This window comes from Miscanthus floridulus, chromosome 3, assembly GCF_019320115.1.
Source record: "Miscanthus floridulus cultivar M001 chromosome 3, ASM1932011v1, whole genome shotgun sequence".
Lineage (NCBI taxonomy): Eukaryota > Viridiplantae > Streptophyta > Magnoliopsida > Poales > Poaceae > Miscanthus > Miscanthus floridulus.
Window position 1 is genome coordinate 131,359,635 of NC_089582.1, and position 25,902 is coordinate 131,385,536.

Consider the following 25,902-nt stretch of genomic DNA (forward strand, 5'->3'; position numbering starts at 1 on the left):
CAAATGAGAAATGCTCACAAAATGAAGCCAATCTTGATCTTGTTTGCACACCTCTTGAAATATCGCCAATGATAGTGTCCAATGGATGATCTCTTGCAACATTGGTTGGTTGAAGCACTTGCACTTGATTGCTAGCATTTGATTGATCACTTGGTTGAGATGATGAACTAGCCATTTGTTGATCTTGCACATTGCCATCACTAGTGCTTGCTTGGATTTGATCATGAGAACCACTAGCTTGCACATTTGAGTTAGAGAGCACTTGGTTCTTATCATCTTCAATATCAATCACTTCTCTAGGCCTTAACTCACCAATGTTCATGTTCTTCATTGCATTGACCAATTGAGTGCCTCTTACATCATCTAGATTCTCATCTTCCTCTTGGGAATCATTTGTTTTATCAAACTCCACATCATGAACCTCCTCAAGAGTACCACTAGCCAAATTCCAAACTCTATAAGCTTTGCTAGTAGTGAAGTAACCAAGCAAGAAACCTTCATCACTCTTCTTTTCAAACTTACTTAATCTAGTGCCTTTCTTCAATATGTAGCATTTACAACCAAAAACCCGGAAGTATGCTATGTTGGGCTTTCTTCCATTCAATAGCTCATAAGGCGTCTTTTTCATCATGGGGTGACAATAGAGTCGGTTGCTATAGTAGCAAGCCATGTTGATTGCTTCGGCCCAAAATGAATGACTCACATTGTACTCACTCAACATTGATCTTGCCATGTCAATCAAGGTTCTATTCTTTCTTTCAACTAGCCCATTTGATTGAGGAGTATACTTGGCCGAGAATTGATGTCTAATTCCAAATTCATCACATAACTCATCAATTCTAGTGTTCTTGAACTCACTTCCATTGTCACTTCTAACTTTCTTGATGGTTGTTTCAAACTCATTGTGAATGCCCTTGACAAATGATTTGAATGTTGCAAACACATCACTCTTATCAACAAGAAAGAACACCCATGTGTATCTAGTGAAATCATCCACAATCACAAATCCATATTTGTTTCCACCAATGCTAGTGTATGTGGTTGGTCCAAATAAGTCCATGTGCATCAACTCAAATGCCTTGGATGTACTCATCATGCTCTTCTTAGGATGTGTATTCCCAACTTGATTTCTGGCTTGACATGCACTACATAGTTTGTCCTTTTCAAATGTGACATCTTTCAAGCCCCTAACTAAGTCATGCTTAATCAATTTGTTCAATTGTTTCATTCCAACATGACCAAGCCTTCTATGCCATAACCAACCCATGCTAGACTTAGTGATTAAACATGTTGACAATTGAGCTTCTCTAGCATTGAAATCAACCAAGTATAGATTCTCATATCTAAATTCTTTGAATATCAAGTTAGAGCCATCTACACTTATGATCTCTATATCATCCACACCAAATATGCACTTGAAACCAAGATCACACAATTGAGCTACCGACAATAAGTTGAAGTTCAAGCTCTCTACTAGTAGCACATTGGAAATGCTCAAGTCATTGGATATTGCAATCTTACCAAGCCCTTTGACCTTGCCTTTGCCATTGTCACCAAATGTGATACTATCAATCCCATTGCTCTTGCTTTCATTGATTGAATTGAACATTCTTGGATCACCGGTCATGTGTTGTGTGCACCCACTATCAAGCACCCAATGCCTTCCTCCGGCTTTATAATTTATCTAAAAAGAAGAAGATCAATTCTTTTTAGGTACCCAAACTTGCTTGGGTCCTTGTAGGTTAGTCACCAAGGTCTTTGGTACCCAAATGGCCTTCTTCTTTGGGCCCACAATTGGTGTACCAATGAACTTAGCCTTCACACCATTGGCACCCTTATAAAGCATGTAACAAGAATCAAATTTGATTGAGGATACATTAGGTAGCTTGTTCTTGTTAGTCTTTAAATTTTGCTCTATATGCCCAACTTGCTTGCATCTATTGCAAAACCGACCATTGCCCTTCATAAAGCTAACTTTGGGAGTGACAAAGGCCGCCTTGCCTTTCTTGGGGAGCCTAATCCCTCTTTGTTGAGAGAAAACCTTTGGCTACCCAAGCACTTTAGCAAGCGGGCATCTCCACCATAGGCACTGCCTAAGGCATGAGTGAGCTCATTCACCTCCTTCTTGAGGGTTTCATTTTCCACCATTAGTGATGTATCATTCATAGGTGGAGTGGTAATGATTGTGCTACAAGAAGTGTTAGTAGGAGCAACAATAATGGGTTCATGAAAAGATTCATCAATAAGATCACATGTTAGTCCCACATCACATGTTACTATCGCTTGCTCCTTCTTGGCTTCCTCCTTCTTAACTTGCTCAATGTGAGAGGAGTGAGCCTTTTCAAGCTTAGAGTGAGCTTTGCCAAGCTTCTCATGGGCATCCATTAGCCCCTCATGAGTGGCATTAAGCTTGAAAGCATCTAGGCCCCTTGTTGGGTTTCGGTGATTAATGGCAATACAAGATTACTATGACTAACGTGTGTTTTGCAGAGGCAATTAAGTTAGGTCATGGTAATGGAGATCAATTGGGCAATCGAGGTGGTCATGCCCCTACGATGGAAATCGTTTCGGTTTCAAAGGATGGACGACAAGGTTAAGGATGACTAGTTCTAAGTGTCGATTGAAGTTGGAGAGACACTTAGAGTAGTTTAGGACTTTGTTTTCCTTTGGCCATACAATTAAGAGGGGTATGGATGGGTAGCTTGACCTAGATGAGTCTAGTGAGTTAGGTGTGGTGCACACTTATCATAACTAGCACTAGGTAGCTCCTACATATGCCTAAGATCCTTTGGAGCAAACTTCATTCACATATGATCGAGAGTTGGAAGTGAATGGAGGGTCAAATGCTGACCGGACGCTGGCTCCGGTGCGACCGAACGCTGGCCGCAGGGTCTGATCAGTTCATTTGATCAAGGATATTGCGTCTGGCGCGACCGGATGCTGGAGTGGTAAAGTGACCGGACGCTGAGGTCTAGCATCCGGTCGACTCCAGTAAGGTTCCAGAAGAGAATATCTGCGACCGGACGCGTTCGGTCAGTACTGACCGAACCCTGGGGGTTCAGCATCTGGTCGAGTATAGTAAGGTTCTAGTGAGGGTTTAATGCGACCGGATGCGTCCAGTCAGTGATGATCGGATGCTGCTAGCGTTCGGTCAACACTTAACCACTGGTGTGCGGGTTGAACTGACCAGAGCATCCGGTCACCCCACAGAGGCACATAACGGTTCGTTTTTTAGGCTGCCTTATAAATAGAAGCTCCACTCGTGTGTGGAGTTACTTTTGTCATTCCAACAGCTAAGAAACACGTTTGTGAGTGCCAAGAAGAGCAAGGTCCTAGTGAGGTGATTGAGATTTGAGAATCCAAGAGAGTAGCCTCATTAGTGAATCAAGAGTAGCAAAGTGTGCATCCACCATTCTCATTAGGCTTCGTGTGGTCAAGTGAGAGTTTGTGCTTGTTACTCTTGGTGATCGCCATCACCTAGATGGCTTGGTGGTGATTGGGAGCTTAGTGATCATCCGGCGGAGCTTGTGGGTGACCCAACTCAAGTTGTGAGCGATTTTGGGTGATTCACCGCGACGGAGTGTCGAAGAATCAACCCGTAGAGAGCACTTGATCCTTGCATGGATCAAGGGGGAGCTACACCCTTGCGTGGGTGCTCCAACGAGGACTAGTGGGGAGTGGCGACTCTCCGATACCTCGGCAAAACATCGCCGCGTTCCTCTCTCTCTATTTACTTTGAGAAATTACTTTGAGCATTTACTTTGAGCAATTCAATACTTGTTTTTATATTCATAGAATTGCCATGCTAGAGTAAGTTTGGAACATAGGTTTCAAGTCCTTTGTGCGTTAGATTAATAGAAACACTTTTCTAGGCACAAGGGGTTAATTGGGCTAACCGTAGGATTTAATTATTGCAAGAAAATTTAGAATTAGCCCAATTCACCCCCCCCTCTTGGGCATCTTGATCCTTTCAATTGGTATCAGAGCCTCGTGCTCACATTTTTAAGCTTAATCGCTTAGAGCAAGATGTCTCACGGGGATGGACCTCCTCCTATCTTTGAGGGAGATGACTTTCCATATTGGAAAATTCGCATGGAGGTGTACTTAGAAGCTCTAGACGTTGGTATACTTAGGGCCACCTCACAAGGCTTCCCAAAACCTCAGGATGCTACTAACTTACAAGGCGATGAGGTTAATTATGAAAAGTGGAATGCAAAGGCTCGAAACAACATCTTTAGAGGCCTTTGCAAAGATGTGTTCAACCGCGTAAGGAACCACAAAGACGCCCATGCACTATGGTCGGACGTTTGTGCGCTCCATGAGGGAACCAAGAGTGAGCGTGAGGAACGCTATCATCTTGTAATTAAAAAGCTAAATTCATTTGAGATGCTTCCCAAAGAATGTGCTAATGAGATGTATTCACGTTTAAATGTTCTTGTAGAGGAAGTCAATGGGCTTGGACTTACTCAAATGTCACCATCTGACGATGTGAGAAAGATCTTGAGTGTCCTCCTCATTGACAAATATGGGCATATTGTGACCGTGTTACATCAAGGTGATCTTTCCGCCGCTACACCGACACAAATCTTAGGAAAGATCAATGCTCATGAGATGTACAGGCACATCACGCCACAAGATGGATCATCCTCTACCAAGAAGAAAGAGAAGGACTTAGCATTCAAAGCTAGCCAAGACAAGGGCAAAGCAAGACTTGAGTATGAGAGCTCAAGTAATGAAGAAGATGAAGATGAAAATCTTGCTCTCATGGTGAGGAAAGCCACCAAGATGCTAAAGAAGCTAAACAAGAGTGGCATCAAGTTCGACGGCAAGAAGAAGTTCTTCACAAGCTCTAGAAGAAAGCCAATCTCCGAAATGGATTGCTTCAATTGTGGTGAACTTGGTCATCTAGCACATCAATGCACCAAGCCCAAGAAAGACAAGTTCAAGAACAAGAACAAGGGCAAGAAAGATGACTCAAGTAACGAAGATGAAGATGAGAAGAAGAAGAAAAAGCCATACAAGAAGAGAGATGGCAAAAAGAGGGACTTCCACAAGAAGAAGAGTGGAAAGGCCTACATTGTCGGTGATTGGCTCACGGACATTGATTCATCTAGTGGATCATCCGATGATGATAGTGAAGATGAGAAGGTGGTCGCCATTGCTATTGATCTTTCATCTTCACCGCCATCATCCTCTACACACCTATGCCTTATGGCCAAGGGTGAACGCAAGGTAACTAATAATGATGATAGTAGTGATGATGAGCAAGCTAGTGATGATGATAGCGATAGCGATGACAATGATTCACCTTCATATGATGATCTTGTCAAAATACTAAGAAAATACACTAAGATCATTAGAAAGAGTAGAGCTAAAAATGAAAAGCTTGATGCTAAAAATGATTCACTCTTAGCAAAATGCGATACATTGGAAAAGGCTAATGTTGAGCTTAGAGAAACAAATGATGCTATATCATCCAAACTCAAGGAGCTCAAATCTTCTAAGAAAGAGCTTAAAGATAAACATGATAAACTTGAGTGGGTGCACAATGAGCTCATCACTAGCCACAACAAGCTAAAAGATGAATATACAACTCTAAAGATCAATTATGATACTCTTGTTATTGCTCATCACTGTTGGAGGCTATTTTTTCTTGTTTTGCCAAAATTATATGGATGCCAAGTTGAGATAGCAAACTCTTGGCAAAACAAGAAAAAATAGCCTCCAACAGTTTGGCAAAACAACTTGGCATCAATAGCAACTTGGCAAATCTTCCCTCCGCGCGCGCAAATATACGCGCGCGTATACGGCTTGGCATCTGGGGCTCTTTGTTTCTTAGCGGGGCTCTTCGTTCGCTTAGCGGGCCTCTTCATTTTGTTAACGTGTTTTTTTATTTTACCAAGTCAAAAATGCCAAACTCTTGGAGATGGATTGTTTTTTTACTTGTCATATAATTTTGGGAGTTGGCAAATCACAAGATTTGCCAAGTAAAATTTGACAAACTCTTGGAGATGCTCTAACCATGTTGCTAAGATTGATATAGCTACATCATGTGATGATTTAATTGATGAGAGCATTGAGCAAGGATCTAGTGGCAAAGGCAAGAAAGTGGTTGAGTGCAATGACTATGATGAATATGTCAAGCTCAAGAATGCAAATGAAAAGCTCATGAAAGATCTTGAAGAAATGAAAATCCACAACACCATTGTGCTACAAACTCTTGATCATGATAAAGAGTTGATCCTTGAGAATGGAAAGCTTAAAGAAGAGAACAAGAAGCTCAAGGAAGAGAAGAACAATGATGTTCTCAAGGAAGAGAACAAGAAGCTCAAGATAGAGAAAGAGCATCTCAAGATGGGATTGAGCAAGTTTGCAAGAGGCAAGCATCTCCAAAGTGAGCTACTCATGGACATCATCATGAAGATGGATAGAAGTGGCATTGGATATGTGGCAAGTGTAGAGAAGAAGAAGGCTCAAGTTCAACAACAACAATCAAAGCCAAAGCCAAAGCCAAAGAGATGTTTTGAGTGTGGACAAGAAGGCCATTTTGCTCATGAGTGCCAAACTCCACCGCCACAACCCCTGCCCAAGCATGCTAGACCCTTTGCCTTCAATGCTCACTACATGCTTAGAAAGGATTCTAGTGGAAAGATGAAAGTCATGTTCTTAGGACCCCCTAACAAGAATAGGCCTAAGAAAATTTGGGTGGCTAAGTCACTTGTTGAGAAGGTGAAGGGCCCTCAACAAGTTTGGGTTCCTAAAGCTTGAATCTCTTATGTGTAGGTGAACTATAAGACCGGTGGAAGTCATTGGGTTATTGATAGTGGTTGCACTCAACATATGACCAGTGATCCTCGTATGTTCACCTCACTAGTTGAAGAGGTAGATGGACAAGAGAAAATAACATTTGGAGATAACTCAAAGGGCAAGGTTAAAGGATTGGGCAAAGTGGCAATATCAAATGATCATTTTATCTCAAATGTGCTATATGTTGCTTCATTGAGTTTTAACTTGCTATCCGTTGGACAATTGTGTGATCTTGGCTTCCAATGCTTGTTCACCGAGAAGGAGGTTGTTGTATCCAAGGTAGATGATAATCAAGTGATATTCAATGGATTTAGATACAACAACTTATATCTAGTGGACTTCACCTCTGAAGATGCAAATTTGAAGACTTGCCTATTCACCAAAACAACACTTGGGTGGCTATGGCATAGAAGACTTGCTCATGTTGGGATGAGCTCACTCAAGAAGCTTATGAAGAATGATTTGGTGAGAGGGTTGAAGGATGTGAAGTTTGAAAAGGACAAGCTTTGTAGTGCATGTCAAGCCGGCAAGCAAGTTGCAAATACTCATCCAACCAAAGCTTTCATGTCAACCACAAGAGTGCTAGAACTCCTTCACATGGATTTATTTGGACCAACAACATACAAGAGTTTGGGAGGAAATCTTTATTGTCTTGTGATTGTTGATGACTATTCAAGGTATACATGGGTATTCTTTCTTCATGACAAATCCAAAGTTGCATCTTGCTTCAAGAAGTTTGCCAAGAGAGCTCAAAATGAATTTGAAGTGAAGCTCAAAAAGATTAGAAGTGACAATGGGAAAGAATTTGAAAACACAAACATTGAAGCCTATTGTGATGAAGTTGGAATCAAACATGAAGCCTCCGCAACTTATACACCTCAACAAAATGGTGTAGTTGAGAGGAAGAACCGGACATTGATCACTCTTGCAAGAGCAATGCTTGATGAGTACAACACCCCTGAAGCTCTATGGGAGGAAGCAATCAACACCGCATGCTATGCATCCAACCACCTATTCCTTCAAAAGTTCCTTGGCAAGACACCTTATGAGTTGCTCAATGGGAAGAAGACGGACGTCTTCTTCTTTAGGGTGTTTGGTTGCAAATGCTACATCTATAAAAAGAGGCAACACCTATGGAAGTTCCAAAGATGTTGTGATATTGGTTTTCTTGTTGGTTACTCATCAAAGTCCAAAGCATATAGAGTATTTAATCATGCCACCAGCTTGGTTGAAGAAACATATGATGTGGAATTTGATGAATCTAACGGCTCCCAAGGAGCACATGAGAATCTTGATGATGTAGGTGATGAACCATTGAGGGAGGCTATGAAGAATATTCCGGTGGGAGACATCAAGCCAAAAGATGATGAATATGATGTACAAGTCATTGATCTACCCCCTTTATCAAGTGTGCCACAAGATGGTGAAAAAGACGGGAGAGTAGAAAATGAAGATACTCATATCTCCCATGAGCAAATGGTGGTACAAGCACAAGATGTTGATGCTCCACAACCTTCTCCTCAAGTGGTCAATAGAAGAAATACACCTCTCCTACAAGATCATCCACAAGATCTCATCATAGGGAGTCCATCAAAGGGTGTAATGACTTGATCTCAAAAACTTACTTCATTTATTGCTCATCACTCTTTTGTCTCTTGCTATGAGCCTACCAAGGTAGAAGAAACTCTTAAAGATCTGGATTGGATCAATGCCATGCATGAAGAGTTGAACAACTTCACTCACAATGAAGTTTGGACTCTTGAAGAGCGACCAAAAGGTGCAAGAGTCATTGGAACAAAGTGGGTGTTCCACAACAAGCAAGATGATCAAGGTGTTGTTGTGAGGAACAAGGCAAGACTAGTTGCAAAGGGGTTCTCTCAAGTTGAAGGTTTGGATTTTGGAGAGACCTTTGCACTGGTTGCAAGATTAGAAGCCATCCGTATCCTACTTGCATATGCATCACATCATGAAATGAAACTATATCAAATGGATGTGAAAAGTGCATTTTTAAATGGCTTTATTAATGAACTAGTCTATGTTGATCAACCTCCCAGGTTTGAAGACCCTAGATATCCTAATCATGTTTATAGGTTGTCCAAGGCACTATATGGGCTTAAGCAAGCCCCAAGAGCTTGGTATGAGCGCCTTCGGGACTTCCTCATTGAGAAGGGCTTCACCATTGGGAAGGTCGACACCACACTATTCACCAAGAAGCTTGATGGGCATATCTTCATTTGTCAAGTATATGTTGATGATATCATCTTTGGATCATCAAATGAAGACTCATGCAAAGAATTTGGTGAATTGATGTCAAAGGAGTTCGAGATATCAATAATTGGTGAGCTTACATTCTTTCTTGGTTTTCAAGTCAAGCAAATGAAAGAAGGCATCTTCATATCTCAAGAGAAATACACAAAAGATCTTCTCAAGAGATTCAAGATGGATGAATGTAAGCCAATCAAGACACCAATGCCTACCAATGGACATCTCGACCTAGATGAGGGAAGTAACCCGGTTGATCAAACTCTCTACCGTTCCATGATTGGTAGCCTATTATATTTAACCGCATCTAGGCCTGACATCATGTTTAGTGTGTGTATGTGTGCTAGATTTCAAGCTAATCCTAAGGAAACACATTTAATTGCCATAAAAAGAATCCTTAGGTACATTAAGCACACACCAAGCATTGTCCTTTGGTATCCCAAAGGAGCTAGATTTGAATTAGTTGGCTATTCCGATTTGGATTATGCCGGTTGCAAAGTTGATAGAAAAAGCATATCCGGAGGGTGCCATTTGCTTGGTAGATCACTTGTGTCTTGGTCCTCCAAGAAACAAAATAGTGTGGCTTTGTCCACCGCCGAAGCGGAATACATTGCCGCGGGTGCTTGTTGTGCACAAATACTTTATATGAAATAAACTTTGCTAGACTATGGTGTAGTTCTAGAAAAGGTACCTCTTTTGTGTGACAATGAAAGTGCGGTAAAACTTGCAAATAATCTAGTTCAACACTCTCGCACCAAGCACATAGATATCCGCCATCACTTTCTAAGAGATCATGTTGCTAAAAATGATATATCACTAGAAGGCGTAAGAACCGAAGATCAATTAGCGGATATCTTCACTAAACCGCTAGATGAGGCTACATTTTGTAGATTGCGGAATGAGCTCAATGTACTTGATTTTAGTAACTTCACTAAAAGATGAGCTTGTGTTGTCCCTTGCATTCATTGTAATATACAACATGTTTAACGCTTTATAATGCATATAGGGCTTGTCTAACATGGTTAAGATAACCGCCAAAAAGCATGTGAAGAAGCTTAACCTTGGATCAAACTTGACAAGCAACTAGATTTACTTACAAGTATTGCATATGCATGAATGTTGTTTTGTCATTTTGTTCCATTTGCCCTCTTATTGGCTATTTTCTTAAAAAGAATTATAGCCTAAGGCAAAATATTTTAAAAAATATGAGGGTTTGAGAGAGGTCACTCACATCAGTCCCAATTGGTGTTTATTTGGATCTTATTTGGGTTGGGACTTGATTGGGAACAGGCAACGTGAAGGAACTTTGAAGATTTGCTAGAAAAGAGTGACCGAACGCTGCACCAGACTCTGCAGTCCAGCGTTCGGTCAGTTCACAGGAGGTGAACTCGCGGCGAAGGAGTGACCGAACTCTGTCTTTCAACGTCCGGTCAGAAGATGTCTCAGCGTCCGGTCGTGTGAAGAAGACAAAGGCTAAGTTGACCGGACTCTGGCTGTGTCCGGTCGGTGTCCACCGGACGCGTCCGGTCGCGATTTCAGAGGAATTGGACCTCTCTAGAATCGACCGAACATTGGGTGGTAGTGTCCGGTCGCTACCACCGGAGCGTCCGGTCAGTAGATTTCGTGCGGCATTAGGACTCTTTTCTTCGTTTCCTTTTCTGACTTGGGGGGGCCACCCTATTTAACCGTGCGCCATCTCTCTAAGTCCCGCATCCGTCATGCCCTAGCCGCCGTGAGTCACCGCAGCTGCCGTCTCTAGCCACCAGCACGCCCGCCGCCACTAGCCCATGCGCACACCGCCGCCAGCCCCCCCGCACGCCACCGCTAGCCCGCGCGCACGCCAGCGCCTGCTCCCACGCCGCTAGCGCCTCCCAGTGTTGCGCCAATGCCCTAGTGCCATCTGTGCCACTGCCAAAGCTCCAGGGCCATCATTGCAACCCTCGGCCGTCGATTCACCGCATTACATTGCCGATCCTCGATGACCAGCTAACCCTAGCCGATCCAGAGGTTCCCCGCGTGTCGCTTCTCGTCTTCTCGGATTGTTGTTTCGTCAGGTAGCAAGCCAGTCGCTTCTATTTCACATCTAAATTGCTTGCTTTCATAGGGTTTCACATCTATTAGATATATCGTATTTATTTGTATATCTATCTATTCCATCATGCAGCGAGTCAGTGCCATTGAGGTGTCAGTGGTAGTTGATAGTCAACTCGGAGCCAAGCTCGTGAGTACGGATCGAGGCCAAGCCTCGTAAGTGTCAGTGGCCAGTTGATCTTGTTAGCGGCAGTGGTTCTAGTCAGATCAGATGGCTCACACCAAGAACGTTGGTGGTGGTCCAAGAGATGATGATTAGAGGCCCCCGCCTCGCCAGCCTGTAGGACCTAAAGGCAAGGCGATGAAGAAGACTGCATCAAAGAAGTGCAAGTACCCTGATGCAGAGATAGCGAGAGCAGCAGCAGTTGCAGAGGCCGCAGAGCGTGCCAAGAGAGGAGGTGCCCGTAGTGGAGTGGTTATTGCAGATCATCTGTCACCAGAGGCGTAGGGCAGACTTGAGCATATTGAGCGTCTTCATGGTAGCCCATCTGGGACTGTCATGATGGTAGGACAACGTCTTCACATTGTGGATCCTCAGCCTTAGGGGGAGTCACGGTAGGAGCCACAGCAGCAGCCCCCACCTACAGAGCCGACAGAGCAGACTCAGGAGGGCTAGCAGGTCAAGGAGGCCGAGGAGACCGAGCAGGCACCCTAGCCATAGCTATGCCACTCTGGTCGTACCAGTGTTCTAGTCCCACCGAGGCCAGCTACTCAGCGCATGGGTTCACGCCCACCGCCTAGACCACAGGATCCGCCTCCAGTGACCCACCTTGACTTGAGGGCCGCCACGGCCAAGCAAGTTTAGCAGCTTCACTTCGTGGAGTTTGATGTGTGGTTTCCACCTAGGAGGGATGAGAGAGCAGTAGAGGGTTTCTACACGCCGCTCCAGGAGGACTTCTACAATGCATATCTGAATAGTGGGGCAGTTTTCATATCTCAGCGGGTTTGCAGCATTGAGGCTATAGTCGCAGCAGTTGGAGAGCATGTTTGCCCCTACCTTGCATATCTACCGGGGCTGACAGATCTGATTGGCCAGATAGGATTGTATGTACCATCTTGGGTTCAGTAGTTCTATGCTTTGCTCTACATTGACCCGCATCATAACTTTATACACTTTGCATTCAGAGGTAGAGACTACAGGATGATGAGTCAGAGGGCCAGGGAGATACTAAGGTTACAGGAGCAGCCTGTCAGGTTACATGAGGTATGTTATGGACAGCAAGAGCCTCCTAGGAGTCCTCATGGTGGAATGGTGCCCCCTACAGATCTTGTGCGCCATTGCTTCAAGGAGCCCTTTGGTGAGGGGTCGAGGAGGAACCCCACTGACCTTACTCCTACAGCTCGAGTGCTAGAGGCTATCATAAGGAGGACACTTCTTCCTAGGATGGGATATAGAGAGGGCTTGACTCGCCTCCAGCTTTGGCTCCTCAATGCCCTGATGCAGTAGACCATGTTTGATATTTGGGACCTCCTTCTATCAGAGATGGAGTATACTATAGCTGAGGGCTTCAAGGGTCGCAGGCAGCTTCCATATGCACATTGGATCACATTCCTTATTCTCAAGGTTGTGCAAGTTAGGACACCTAAGATGGTTGCAGAGTACAGAGGTGCCACCACCGAGTTTCTAGCTTATAACATGACACAGAGGATCAAGCATAGCACACCACAGGCACCCACTCAGCCTCGCCATCGTCTAGATGTACCATAGTCCATAGCTCGGTAGGACAAGATTATTAGAGGCATAGCCACTACTAAGGAGGAGGAGCTTGAGGCTCAGGAGGAGAGGAGCGAGTCTAGTGATAGTTCGGATGATGACTACCTGCCTATTCCTCAGATGCCTCCACACAGACATGATACAGAGGCTGGCAGTTCTAGCTTAGCTCCACCTGCCCCACAGACGGACCCCACTTTGATTGCTATCCTTGAGCAAATGCAGCAGGATCAGGCTAGACAGGCTCAGGAGACCGCTGCTAACTTTGCATAGTTTTAGGCTCATCAAGACGAGTTCCAGCGACAGCAGCAGGTCCTCCAGCAGCAGCAGCAGATGCATCAGCAGCAGTTACTCATGCAGCAGCAGCTTTTGGGATTCATGCAACATGTAGTGACAGCCATTGGGGCCCCACAACCACATCTTTCGCCCCAGATTGGTCAGCCTACTACCACTATGATGACTCCAGTAGTACAGCCTAGTGGGCTTCAGAGTTAGGGACAGCCTCTAGCTCCGTTTGCTTCACCGACAGTACAGGTGTCCTAGTGGTTATCCTCGCCAGTGGTAGCCCCGCATTTCACGCCATTTCAGACAGGCTTCACACCGGATCAGTCACCCTCGCTATTTGTGCCTGACACGTCAGTCTCCAAGAGTCTTGGAGCATCTTTTAGCGAGTTGATAGGGATGCCTACACTGCCACATATGCATGCCGCCGGTCCTTCTACAGCAGCTCCCATTGTTGTGACTACTCAGAGGCTCCCTTCTTCTATTGCATCTTCAGATCCTACAACAGATATACTAGCAGCATCACAGGCAGCACCTGCCCCAGCTCAGACACAGACCACTTCAGCGACGCTTCCAGCCATAGAGGGTCAGTTAGTATAGAGCTTAGGGTCAGATGATGATGGCGCCCAGTTCTAGCTTGCTCCTCGTACCTTAGCACCTGGCTCGTCCACTGTAGCCCCGCCGACCGACCCTTAGGTTTTGGTGTTTGACGCCAAAGGGGGAGAGGGTTCGAGTATGTAGACTCAGGGGGATTAATTGGGCAATCGAGGTGGTCATGCCCCTATGATGGAAATCGTTTTGGTTTCAAAGGATGGACAACAAGGTTAAGGATGACTAGTTCTAAGTGTCGATTAAAGTTGGAGAGACACTTAGAGTAGTTTAGGACTTTGTTTTTCCTTTGGCCGTACTATTAAGGGGGGTATGGATGAGTAGCTTGACCTAGATGAGTCTAGTGAGTTAGGTGTGGTGCACACTTGTCATAACTAGCACTAGGTAGCTCCTACATATGCCTAAGATCCTTTGGAGTAAACTTCATTCACATATGATCGAGAGTTGGAAGTGAATGGAGGGTCAAATGCTGACCGGACGCTGGCTTCGGTGCGACTGGACGTTGGCCGCAGGGTTCGGTCAGTTCATTTGATCAAGGAGATTGCGTCTGGCACGACCGGATGTGGGAGTGGTCAAGTGACCGGACGCTGACGTCTAGCGTCTGGTCGACTCCAGTAAGGTTCTAGAAGAGAATATCTGCGACCGGACGCGTCTGGTTAGTACTGACCGGACCCTGGAGGTTCAGCATCCGGTCGAGTACAGTAAGGTTCCAGTGAGGGTTTAATGCGACCGAACGCGTCCGGTCAATACTTAATCACTGGTGTGCGGGTTGAACTGACCGGAGTGTCCGGTCAACATGACCGGAGCGTCCGGTCACCCCGCAGAGGCACATAACGGTTCGTTTTTTAGGCTACCTTATAAATAGAAGCTCCACTCGTGTGTGGAGTTACTTTTGCTCATTCCAACAGCTGAGAAACACGTTTGTGAGTGCCAAGAAGAGCAAGGTCCTAGTGAGGTGATTGAGATTTGAGAATCCAATAGAGTAGCCTCATTAGTGAATCAAGAGTAGCAAAGTGTGCATCCACCGTTCTCATTAGGCTTCTTCATGAATTTGCCCATCTTGCGCACAAATAGGGCCATGGCTTCATCATCAATGTCACTAAGATCATCATCGTCACTTGATTCTTTCTTGGACTTGCCCTTGTTCTTGGATGATGATGAGCTAGCCTTGAATGCTATACTTTTCTTCTTCTTCATGTCCTCTTCTTCCTTCTTGTCATCCTTGTCATCCCCCTCCCTTTCCACATGGTATGTCTCTTGTGTCATGACATCACCTAGTACTTGGTTGGGGGTAATGTCCTTCAATCCTCCTCTTATGATGAGCAATCTTAACATCTCAAATCTTAGAGGTAAGCATATCAAGAATCGATGGGAGACATCATCATCCTTGATCTTCTCTCCCAATACCTTCAAGTCATTGACAATGACTTGCAATCGATGGAACATCTCTGGAATGCTCTCATCATCCTTCATCTTGAAACTTGTCAACTTGTCCTTGAGGATGTACAACTTAGCACTCTTCACCGCCGGTGTGCCCTCATATGTTTCCTCCAATCTCTTCCACACCTCATTTGCTCTTTCACAATCCTTGATTTGCTCAAACACCTTGGAATCAATGGCATTGTATATGGTGTTGAGAGCCATTGTATTGCATTGCTTGTTGATCTTATCTTGATTGGTTGGATCATCGGGATCAATGATAGCATAGTCATTCTCGGTCACTTCCCATACTTGATCATTGATTGAACCAAGATACATCCTCATCTTTCTCTTCCAATAACCATAGCATGTGCCATCAAAGAACGGTGGTTTGCCCCCCACATGGTTGAACACAACTTGAGCCATAATTTGACACCGAGGTTAAGCCTTCGATCAAACGGTAACCATGGCTCTGATACCACTTGAAAGGTCCTAATATGGCTAGGGGGATGAATAGCCTATTTAGAAATCTACAAATCAACTAGAGCAATTTGATTAGTATGACAAATAGCGTAATGCAAACTTGCTCTAGCTCTACAAGGGCTGCAAGCTACCTATCCAACAATTCTAGTTGCAATGATTACTTAGGCACCCAAACTTGCTATGGAACTACTAACTAAGAGCTCTCAAACTTGCTATTCTAAAGAGCTCAACTAGATGAATGTAAATAATAAAGCGAGCTCTCAATTCTAATTACACTAAAGAGCTTGTATCAACTAGTTTGCAAGAATGTAAATAAGTGAGTAGGGTGATTATACCGCCGTGTAGAGGATGAACCAATCACAAGATGAAGATTAAGCCAATCACCGAGAGAATGCAAATGACAAGAGACAACCGATTTTTCTCCCGAGGTTCACGTGCTTGCCAACATGCTAGTCCCCGTTGTGTCGAATAACACTTGGTGGTTCGGCGGCTAAGAGGTGTTTCACTAACCTTGTCCACATGATAGGACACCGCAAGAACCGACCCACAAGTGAGGTAACTCAATGACACGAGCAATTTACTAGAGTTACCTTTCGGCACTCCGCCGGGGAAGGTACAACTCCCCTTACAATCACTGGAGATGGCCACGAACAATCACCAACTCGTGCCAATCCTCCACCGCTGCTCCAACCATCTAGGTGGTGGCAACCACCAAGAGAAACAAGCGAAATCCGCAGCGCAACACGAATACCAAGTGCCTCTAGATGCAATCACTTAAGCAATGCACTTGGATTCTCTCCCAATCTCACAAAGATGATGGATCAATGATGGAGATGAGTGGGGGGGCTTTGGCTAAGCTCACAAGGTTGCTATGTCAATGAAAATGTGCAAGAGAGTGAGCTTGAACCGGCCATGAGGCTTAAATAGAAGCCCCCATGAAATAGAGCTGTTGTACCCCTTCACTGGGCACACTGCAGGCTGACCGGACGCTCTGGTCAGACTGACCGGTCTCTAGACTCAGCGTCCGATCAACTGATGTAAGCCATGTGTCATTGCCCATTCAACAGGAACCACCCGATCGCAACAGCTAAGTAGCGATCGGACGCTCGGGCACAAGTGACCGGACGCTGGACCCCCAGCGTCCGGTCGTTTCCAGTAAGCTCCCAAAACCGTCTTTTGCCGACCGGACGCGTCCGGTCATGCTTGACCGGACATAGACCAGCGTCCGGTGCTTAACCCTAGTCACTGTGCCATTCGACAACACGACCGGACGCAGCCCTTCAGCGTCCGATCGCTGGGTGATCCAGCGTCCGGTCAGTTTGACCGATGCCAGCATCTTTGCGACCAACTCCATTTCACTTCAAACTGTTTCACCCTTGCTCATGTGTGCCAACCACCAAGTGTATCACCTTGCGCACATGTGTTAGCATATTTTCACAAATATTTTCAAGGGTGTTAGCACTCCACTAGATCCTAAATGCATATGCAATGAATTAGAGCATCTAGTGGCACTTTGATAACCGCATTTCGATACGAGTTTCACTCCTCTTAATAGTACGGCTATCTATCCTAAATGTGATCACACTCGCTAAGTGTCTTGATCACCGAAACAAAATGGCTCCTACAATTTTACCTTTGCCTTGAGCCTTTTGTTTTTCTCTTTCTTCTTTTCCAAGTTTAAGCATTTGATCATCACCATGCCATCACCATTGTCATGATCTTCATCATTGCTTCATTACTTGGAGTAGTGCTACCTATCTCATAATTACTTTGATAAACTAGGTTAGCACTTAGGGTTTCATGAATTAACCAAAACCAAACTAGAGCTTTCAGCAACGAACTAGACATAGGGGCATTCTCCCCGAACTAGTATAAACCTCGTGTCCTCTTAGCACACCATTCGGTCTAGACACGTAATATTAGAAATTTACTAGCCAGTGGCAACTCAAGACACCGACAGTTGGCACGCTAGGTAGGGGCCTTTTGCATGTTTCGACATCCACATCAGGCCTCGGATGGCTAGTCACAACCTCGGTTGGGTCCTGGGCGCGCACAAGTGCTTCGGGGACCTAGATTTCATCGTCATGACGGAGGGAGAGCTGGTGATTGCTACCGCCATCATCCGACCTCTTCACTCCACCGGCCTCGACACAATCACTGAGGTGCTTGAGGAGCTACAGCTGCATTCCCCGGAGGCCCGCACCCCCAGAAGCAACCAGCTCCTCTACTTTAGCTATGGAAGGCTTGAGCGCTAGCTTGACGTCTTCCTAGGACCCCGACCATCCTAGGAGAACCTGCACCACCTCACCTTCTCATTCACCAACATCATGGCACAGCTTGCCGAAGGGGAACCGCTCTCTCCAGAATACCTCATCTAGACTACCCCGATAGCGCTCCTATTCAGTCTTCGTAACGTCGTAGAGACCGATGGCCACCCAGTGGAGCAACGCACGCCTCCATCCCCTACGAATGATGAGTTCGTGGGGATGACCGAATATGTCATGAAGTCTTTCCACAACCTCCTTGCTGGAGAATCAGAGTCACCCTCCGGTTCTGACTCTAATAGGGGGTCATCACCCCTCTCGTGAGTGTTTCATAGCAGGTACCCCTAAGGGACACATTGAAAGCATCCATGAAGAGAAGGCTACCCCAATGAATGACCTCGATGATAAGGTCAAGGGGGAGACAGGGGTCCCACCCTGCCTGCGTGTGGAGCAGCCAAAGGCCCAACACCTAGAGCTCGAGGAAGCACGACTCTAGCTTGAATAGGAACGTGTGGAGCTCAATCGGGAGATCGAGCACCACGGGGATGGTGGGTGCGCGAGCGCCATGGCCCATGACATGAACCAGAGGATCATCATAGATGATGAAGCCCTCCCACACTTCATCCAGGCAAGTCAGAACATTGCCGCTATGGCGGCCTTACTTCAAGGGCTTCCGGGGCCCGCAATGCCCAAGGATCATTGGGCCCACCGTGAGATTCGCACGCTGCTCGAGCGTGCAGCAGCACAGCAGGCCAAGAGCTCTCTGTCTTGGTGATGTGAGCTCGATGCTAGCTAGAGCATGCCCTTAGAGTGACTCGACAAGGACACATCAGTCCACTAGGCGCTGCAAGGCGGTAGGCTGCGCACTGCAGTCTAGATGCATGAGCATCTCAGCCATAACCGTGATGCATGCGACACCCTCGATGCCAGCAGGCATGCCCACAACGATCCAAGGGAGGGAGCTAGCCATGGTTACCACCCTCATTGTGGCAGATGCTATGATAGCGGAGAGGATCGAAGCCCGAGCCCTGGCCTGCCAGGACCTTAGGCCTTCGGCCGACACATCCTCAACGCCACCTTCCCGCCAAGGTACCGACCACCAACCAACATCCTGAAATACTCTGAGGAAACAAACCTCGGACTATGGCTCAAGGATTATTGGCTTGCTTGCCAAGCCAGTGGAGCGGATAATGATGATTTTATTATCCGCAACCTTCCATTGTTCCTGGCCGACTTGACACGAACATGGTTGGAACACCTTTCGCCCAACAGAATCCAAAGTTGGGCGGACCTAAAGGAGATCTTCGTGGGGAACTTCTAGGGCACGTACATGCACCCTGGGAATCCATGGGATCTAAAAAACTACCAATAGAAGGCCAAGGAAACCCTTCATGGGTATATCCTACGCTTCTCCTAGCGGTGCAATGAGCTACCTAACGTCATCGACACCGACGTTATAGGAGCTTTCCTATCTAGGACCACCTATGAGTCCCTAGTTCACAAGCTAAGACATAAGGGCCCATGAACCACCAAGGAGCTCCTCAACATCACCACCAGCGATGCCTTAGGTGAGGAGGTAGTCAGAGCGATCTTCGACCGCCTCAAGGGTAAGGCAAAATGGGACGAGGACACCGGTGAAGGCGCCTCCAACTATCCCATCAAGAAGAAGAATAAGCAGCGGCGCGAGGGCTCACTCGTGGCTGCCGCCACTGTAGTGGGGATAGAAGACCATGAAGGGCGCCTCAAACCACTTCGAGAAGCTACTCGAGGGGCCATACCCAAACCATGCCTTCCCCATCAAGCATTTGTACAAGGACTGTGACCTCATGAGGCAGTTCTTGTCCAGGGGCTCCCATAAAGGGGAGCACGGGAAGGACCCCGACCCGACCATGGACGACACCGAAGGGAGGGACAGGGGCTTTCTGATGCCGAACAGCTGCCTCATGATCTTTGGAGGGTCGGTAGCCTATGACTCCAAGCGCCGCCTGAAGCTCACGCGCCGTGAGGTCTATACGGCTGAGCCGGCCGCGCCTACCTTCCTCCGGTGGTCAGAGTCCGCCATAACCTTTGATTGGACCGACCACCCGGAGAGCATCCCGCAACTAGGGAGGTATCTACTCATGGTCAACCCGATCATCGGCACGAAGCGGCTCTCCAAGGTACTGATGGACAGAGGCATCGGCCTCAACATCATGTATGCCGAGATGCTCGACGCAATGGGTATCAGTCGATCCTGCATCCAACCGCCTAGAGCGCTTTTCCATGGCATCGTGTGTAGAAAGTAGGTCGTGCCACTTGGGTAGATCGATCTGCCAGTCACCTTCGGGGATCCATCCAATTACAGGACAGAGACCCTCACCTTCAAGGTGGTTGGGTTCCATGGAACCTACCATGCCATCCTGAGACGTCCATGCTATGCAAAGTTCATGGCCATCCCCAACTACACCTACCTAAAGCTAAAGATGTCGGGCCTAGGCAGGCTCATCACCGTTGGCACCTCATTTTAGTGCACCTACGAGTGCGAGGTTGAATGCTACAATCACACTACGGCAATCATCGCTTCCAAGGAGCTTGCAGCCATCAGGAAGAAGGTCGCCAAAGAAGCACCCGACCACCAGTGGTCGGTCGGGTGTTTTGAGCCGGTGGAGGGTGCTAAGGAGGTTCTCATAGACCCAGCGGCTCCAAAAGCAAAATGGTATGCATTGGCACCGCACTTTCCTCTGAATAGGAAAGCACGCTTGTCGACTTCCTTCATGCCAACAAAGACATATTTGCGTGGAAATCCTCAGACATGCCAGGCATTTTGAGAGAAGTCGCCAAGCATACCTTGAATATCAAGCCAGGCTCCAAGCCGATGAAGCAGCGCCTGCATCGCTTCGACGAGGGGAAACACAGAGCCATCGACGAGGAGATCGCAAAACTTTTGGTGACTGGGTTCATCAAGGAAGTGTACCACCCCGAGTGGTTAGCCAATCCCATTCTTGTATGAAAGAAGAGTGGGAAATGGAGAATGTGTATTGACTACATGGGTCTCAACAAAACATGTCCAAAGGATCCGTTTCCTTTGCCATGCATAGACCAAGTAGTTGACTCTACCTCAGGGTACGAAACCCTTTGCTTCCTTGATGTGTACTCTAGGTACCATCAAATCATGATGAAAGAGTCCGATTAGCTCATGACATCTTTCATCACCCCCTTTGGATCGTTCTGCTATGTCACAATGCCATTTAGTTTGAAGAATGCTAGTTCTACATACCTGCATTGTATGCTCAAGTGTTTCGGGGACCTCATCGGGCGAACCGTTGAGGCCTACTTGGACGACATCAGGGTCAAGTCCAAACAGGCTGACCAGGTCATAGCCGACCTTGAGCAGACCTTTACAAAACTCTGAGCAAACGGCATTAAGCTCAACCTCGAGAAATGCATTTTTGGGGTCCCAAGGGGTATGCTACTGGGTTTTGTCATCTCCAAGCGTAGCATCGAAGCCAACCTAAAGAAGATCTCAGCCATCACAAGGACGAGCCTAATCTAGAACATAAAGGGGGTACAATGAGTTACAGGGTGCCTCGCCGCGCTCAGCTATTTCATCTCATGCCTCGGCAAATGAGGCCTCCCCCTCTATCAGCTTTTGAAGAAGGCTGACCATTTCAAATGGATGCCTAAGGCCTAGGAGGTGCTTCACATGGTTAAGCAGCTTCTGACGAAGGCCCTGATCCTTGTTCCTTCGACCAATGAAGAACCACTTCTGCTCTACATTGTAGCCACCACGTAGGTCGTCAGCACTGCTTTGGTGGTGGAGCGAGAAGAAGAGGGGCATGCCCTCAAAGTATAGCACCTAGTGTACTTCATTAGTGAGGTCCTATCCGAATCCAAGACCTGCTACCCCCAAATCTAGAAGCTCATGTACGCCATCCTCATCACCAAGAGGAAGTTGTGCCACTACTTCGAGTCACATCCTGTGACGGTCATGACGTCCTTCCCTCTCGATGAGGTCGTCCAAAATCATGATGCCATGGGAAGAATCATGAAGTGAGCACTCAAGCTGATGGGTCAGGGTATTTCATATGTCTCCTGGACGGCCATCAAGTCCCAAGTGTTGGCTAATTTTGTTGCAGAGTGGACCAAGGTCCAAATACCACTAGCGATCATTAACTAAGAGTATGGGATGATGTACTTCAATGGATTACTAATGAAGAAAGGTGCCGGCGCGAGGCTGGTCTTTGTTTCGCCCCTCGGGGTATGCATGAGGTACATGGTCCGCATCCATTTCCCCTCCTCTAACAATGTAGCTGAATATGAGGCGCTCATCAATGGCCTACGCATCGCCATCGAGTTGGACATCTGATGCCTCGATGTTCGGGGTGACTCCAGCTAGTCATTGACCAAGTCATGATGCAGTCTTGCTACCACAATGCAAAGATGGTTGCATATTGCCAAGAAGTCCACCAGCTGGAAGACAAGTTTGATGGACTTGAGCTCAACCACATTCCAAGGTGTCTCAACGAGGTGGCTGACATGCTAGCAAAAGTGGCATCCAGCCAAGAGCCGGTGCAAACGAGCATCTTTGCCAGCGATCAACACAAGTCCTCGGTTCACTACGAGGGGTCGAAACAAGCTAGTGATGGGCCGCCCACCCTAGGCTCATGGGCTGACCAACCGTCGGCTCCATCTGACCCTAAAGTCATGCAGCTCGAAGAGGACCTAGCGACAGAGCCTGACCCTCTGGTCGACTAGAGGATGCTCTACCTTGACTACCTCCTCTTTGTGGCGCTGCCAACAGACAAGACAGAGGCTCGATGGCTTGCGTGTCGCGCCAAGTCCTTTATCCTTGTTGAGGGCAAACTCTACAAGCAAAGCCACACTGGGATCCTGTAGCGCTTCATCCCCATCGAACATGGGAAGTGTTTGCTAAGCGATATCCACAATGGGGTCTACGGTCACCATGCCGTGCCTAGAACCCTTATTGAAAACGCGTTCTGACAAGGCTTCTACTGGCCTACCATAGTAGCCGAGGCCAAGCAGATTATGCGCACCTAGAAGGGTATCAGTACTACGCTCAGTAGACTCATCTACTGGCCCATGCACTTTAGACGATCCCCATCACATGGCCGTTCATGGTCTGGTGGCTTGATCTGGTCAGAATCCTCAAAAGGGCGTCCGGGGGCTACACCCACTTGCTTGTTACCATAGACAAGTTTACAAAGTAGATAGAGGCTCGGCCAATCTCTGCGATCAAGTTCGAGCAAGCCGTGTTGTTCTTCCTCGACATCGTCCATCACTTCGGAGTCCCAAACTCCATCATCTCGGACAACATCATGCAGTTCACTGGAAAGAAGTTCCTCCGATTCTACGATGAATACCACATCTGGGTAGGTCGAGCGCATGAATGGCATGGTCCTACAAGGCCTTAAGCCTAGGATCTTCAATCGGTTGAACAAGTTTGGCGGACGATGGGTCACAGAGCTTCCCGTGGTGCTCTGGAGCCTGAGGACGACCCCTAGATGGGCCACCAGCTACAAGCCATTCTTCATGGTCTACGGTTCTGAGGCTGTCCTCCTAACCAACCTCGACTATGGAGCGCCAAGGGTCAGGGCATATGATGAATAGGGAGCTGAGCCATCCCTCAAGGATGCCATGGACTAGCTGGATGAAGCGCATGACGTTGCCCTCCTCTGCTCGGCCAAGTACCAGCAGGCGTTGCGATGGTACCACAGCCGTCGAGTGTAGGGTTGGGCCTTCAACATCGGAGACCTGGTCCTCTGCCTCGTCTAGAGCAGCAAGGACCACCACAAGCTCTCCCCACCGTGGGAGGGATCATATGTCATCGCAGAGGTGCTCTGACCAGGCGCCTACAAGCTCAAGTCCATCGACGGTGAGGTCTTCACCAATGCCTAGAACACCGAGCACCTACGCTGCTTTTACCCTTAATAAATGCACACTTTCTCTTATTAGTTTTGCTATCAAACTCTCCGACCTTCAGTGACACCCGACCCCAGCAATGGCAAAGGGTCGAGCCTCACTCGGGGGCTCATAAGAGCATATCTATCCGGTAGAAAGTCTCTATGTCCGACCCTTTCTCACGATTAAGACCCAGAAGCGAAGTTTGTAGAAACAAACGCTGAGTAAAACTGGTTGGACTATGAGAAACCTATGCCTCAGCGGCTACGGCGCCTTTGCTCACCAGCGTGATTAGAGTTTTTTTCCACACCCTGGGCTTTTTGGCCTTAGCCATAGAAAGAGTCGATACGTGTTTAAGAGTCTAACTGTCTAGCAAAAATTCTCCATGCTCGACCCCCTCTCATGTTAAGACCTAGGAGCTAGGGTTACAAGAACAAGCTCTGAGTATAACTGGTCGGACTATGAGAGACCTACACCTCAGCGGCTATGGCGCCTTTGCTCACCAGCATGATCAGAATTTGCTCACCCGCACCCTGAGCTTTACGACCTTAACGACGGAAAGGGTCAGAATGCACTAACCTTTTTATATAAAATGGGAGAAGGGCTAAAAAGTTGTTTGGCTATAACGAAATTTAAGAACTTGTCCATTTATTACAAGTTCACTGCCTGGCTTATCTGCCCAATTAAATTCTTACATGGGATGTTCTCATTCTCTATCTCTGTAGGTAAGTCCTGTCCCAGCGGGGCAATACAAGTCGACCGGATGGCTTAACCGCTGTCGAGGGACGGGTAGGGAGCAGCAGGATGCCCCACGCGGGTTATGTCGACCCCATTGCGAACGACGGACCTAGATTCCGCTCGAACATATCCGGTAAGCGCTCCTTGAACCCATCACTCGTGCCATCGAGGTGGGTCCTACACCAGCGGATCACCCTTACTTTACACACATTAATTTTGCTATCGAGCCCCCGAGCCTAGCAATGTTGAGGGGTCGGGTCTCACTCGGGGGCCGGCAAGAGTATCTATTTGGTAGACATTCTTGATGCATGACCCCTTTTTAGCACTAAAAACTAGAGGCAAGGTGTGTAGAAACAAACTCTAAGTAAAACTGGTCAGACCGCTATAAACCTATGCCCCAATGGCTACGGCATTTTTGCACACCAGCATGATCGGAGTTTTTGTCCCCGCACCATGAGCTTTAGCCTCCACCTTCCTTGGGAGGATTTAGGGGGACCCACCTGTGGAATCTCCATCGAGGAGAGGCCGGTAGGTCGCCTAGGTCGGTCGGATGGCTTGGGCCACTATCGAGAGATGGGTACGGAGAAGTGGGATGCCTCATGCAGGTTATGCTGGCTTCATCATGAATGTCGGACCTAGACCCCACACGGACATATCCGGTAAGAGCTCCCTGAACCCGTCGTTCGAGCCATTGAGGTAACTTTACCGATCCCCACTTTTCTTTTCCATTGCACAATCATTCATTCATTCATTCTCATGCATGCATTCATATATTCATTCATCCATTCACCCAAACATTCATCCCATACATTTGAGCATTGCATATGCAATTGTTGTATCACAACGCTTCGCATCGTGTCACGAAGCGGTAGTCGTCTCACTCGACATGAGCGGCAACTGACCGAGGTTCGAAGGTTGGCCCACAAAGGGCTCAAGGCCACCTCGCATCAAGTAGAGCTAGGGGAGAAAAACTGAGATGAGCCCCAGTGGCCTAGCCTGACCGCACTCAGAAGCGGATAGGGACACCTCGACCTTTCTCGTTCGATCCTAACCTCGAGCCAAGCCCATAGAATCCCCATCGAGGGGAGGCCAGTGGGCCACCTAAGTCGCTCTCCGAAGTGACACGGGCATCTGCCTAGAGGCAGGTTAAGGAGCAGTGGAATGCCACATGAGGGCTATGCCAACCCCATCAGTGGATGATGGACCCGGATTCCACTCGAACATGCTCGTTAGCGAGCTCGCCGAGCGCGGCACTCGAGCTATCAAGGCAAGTGTCATTAGATTAGCCCCTCTGGTTGTGGAAACCGAGGACGGGGTGATGCATGAAACACGACTGAC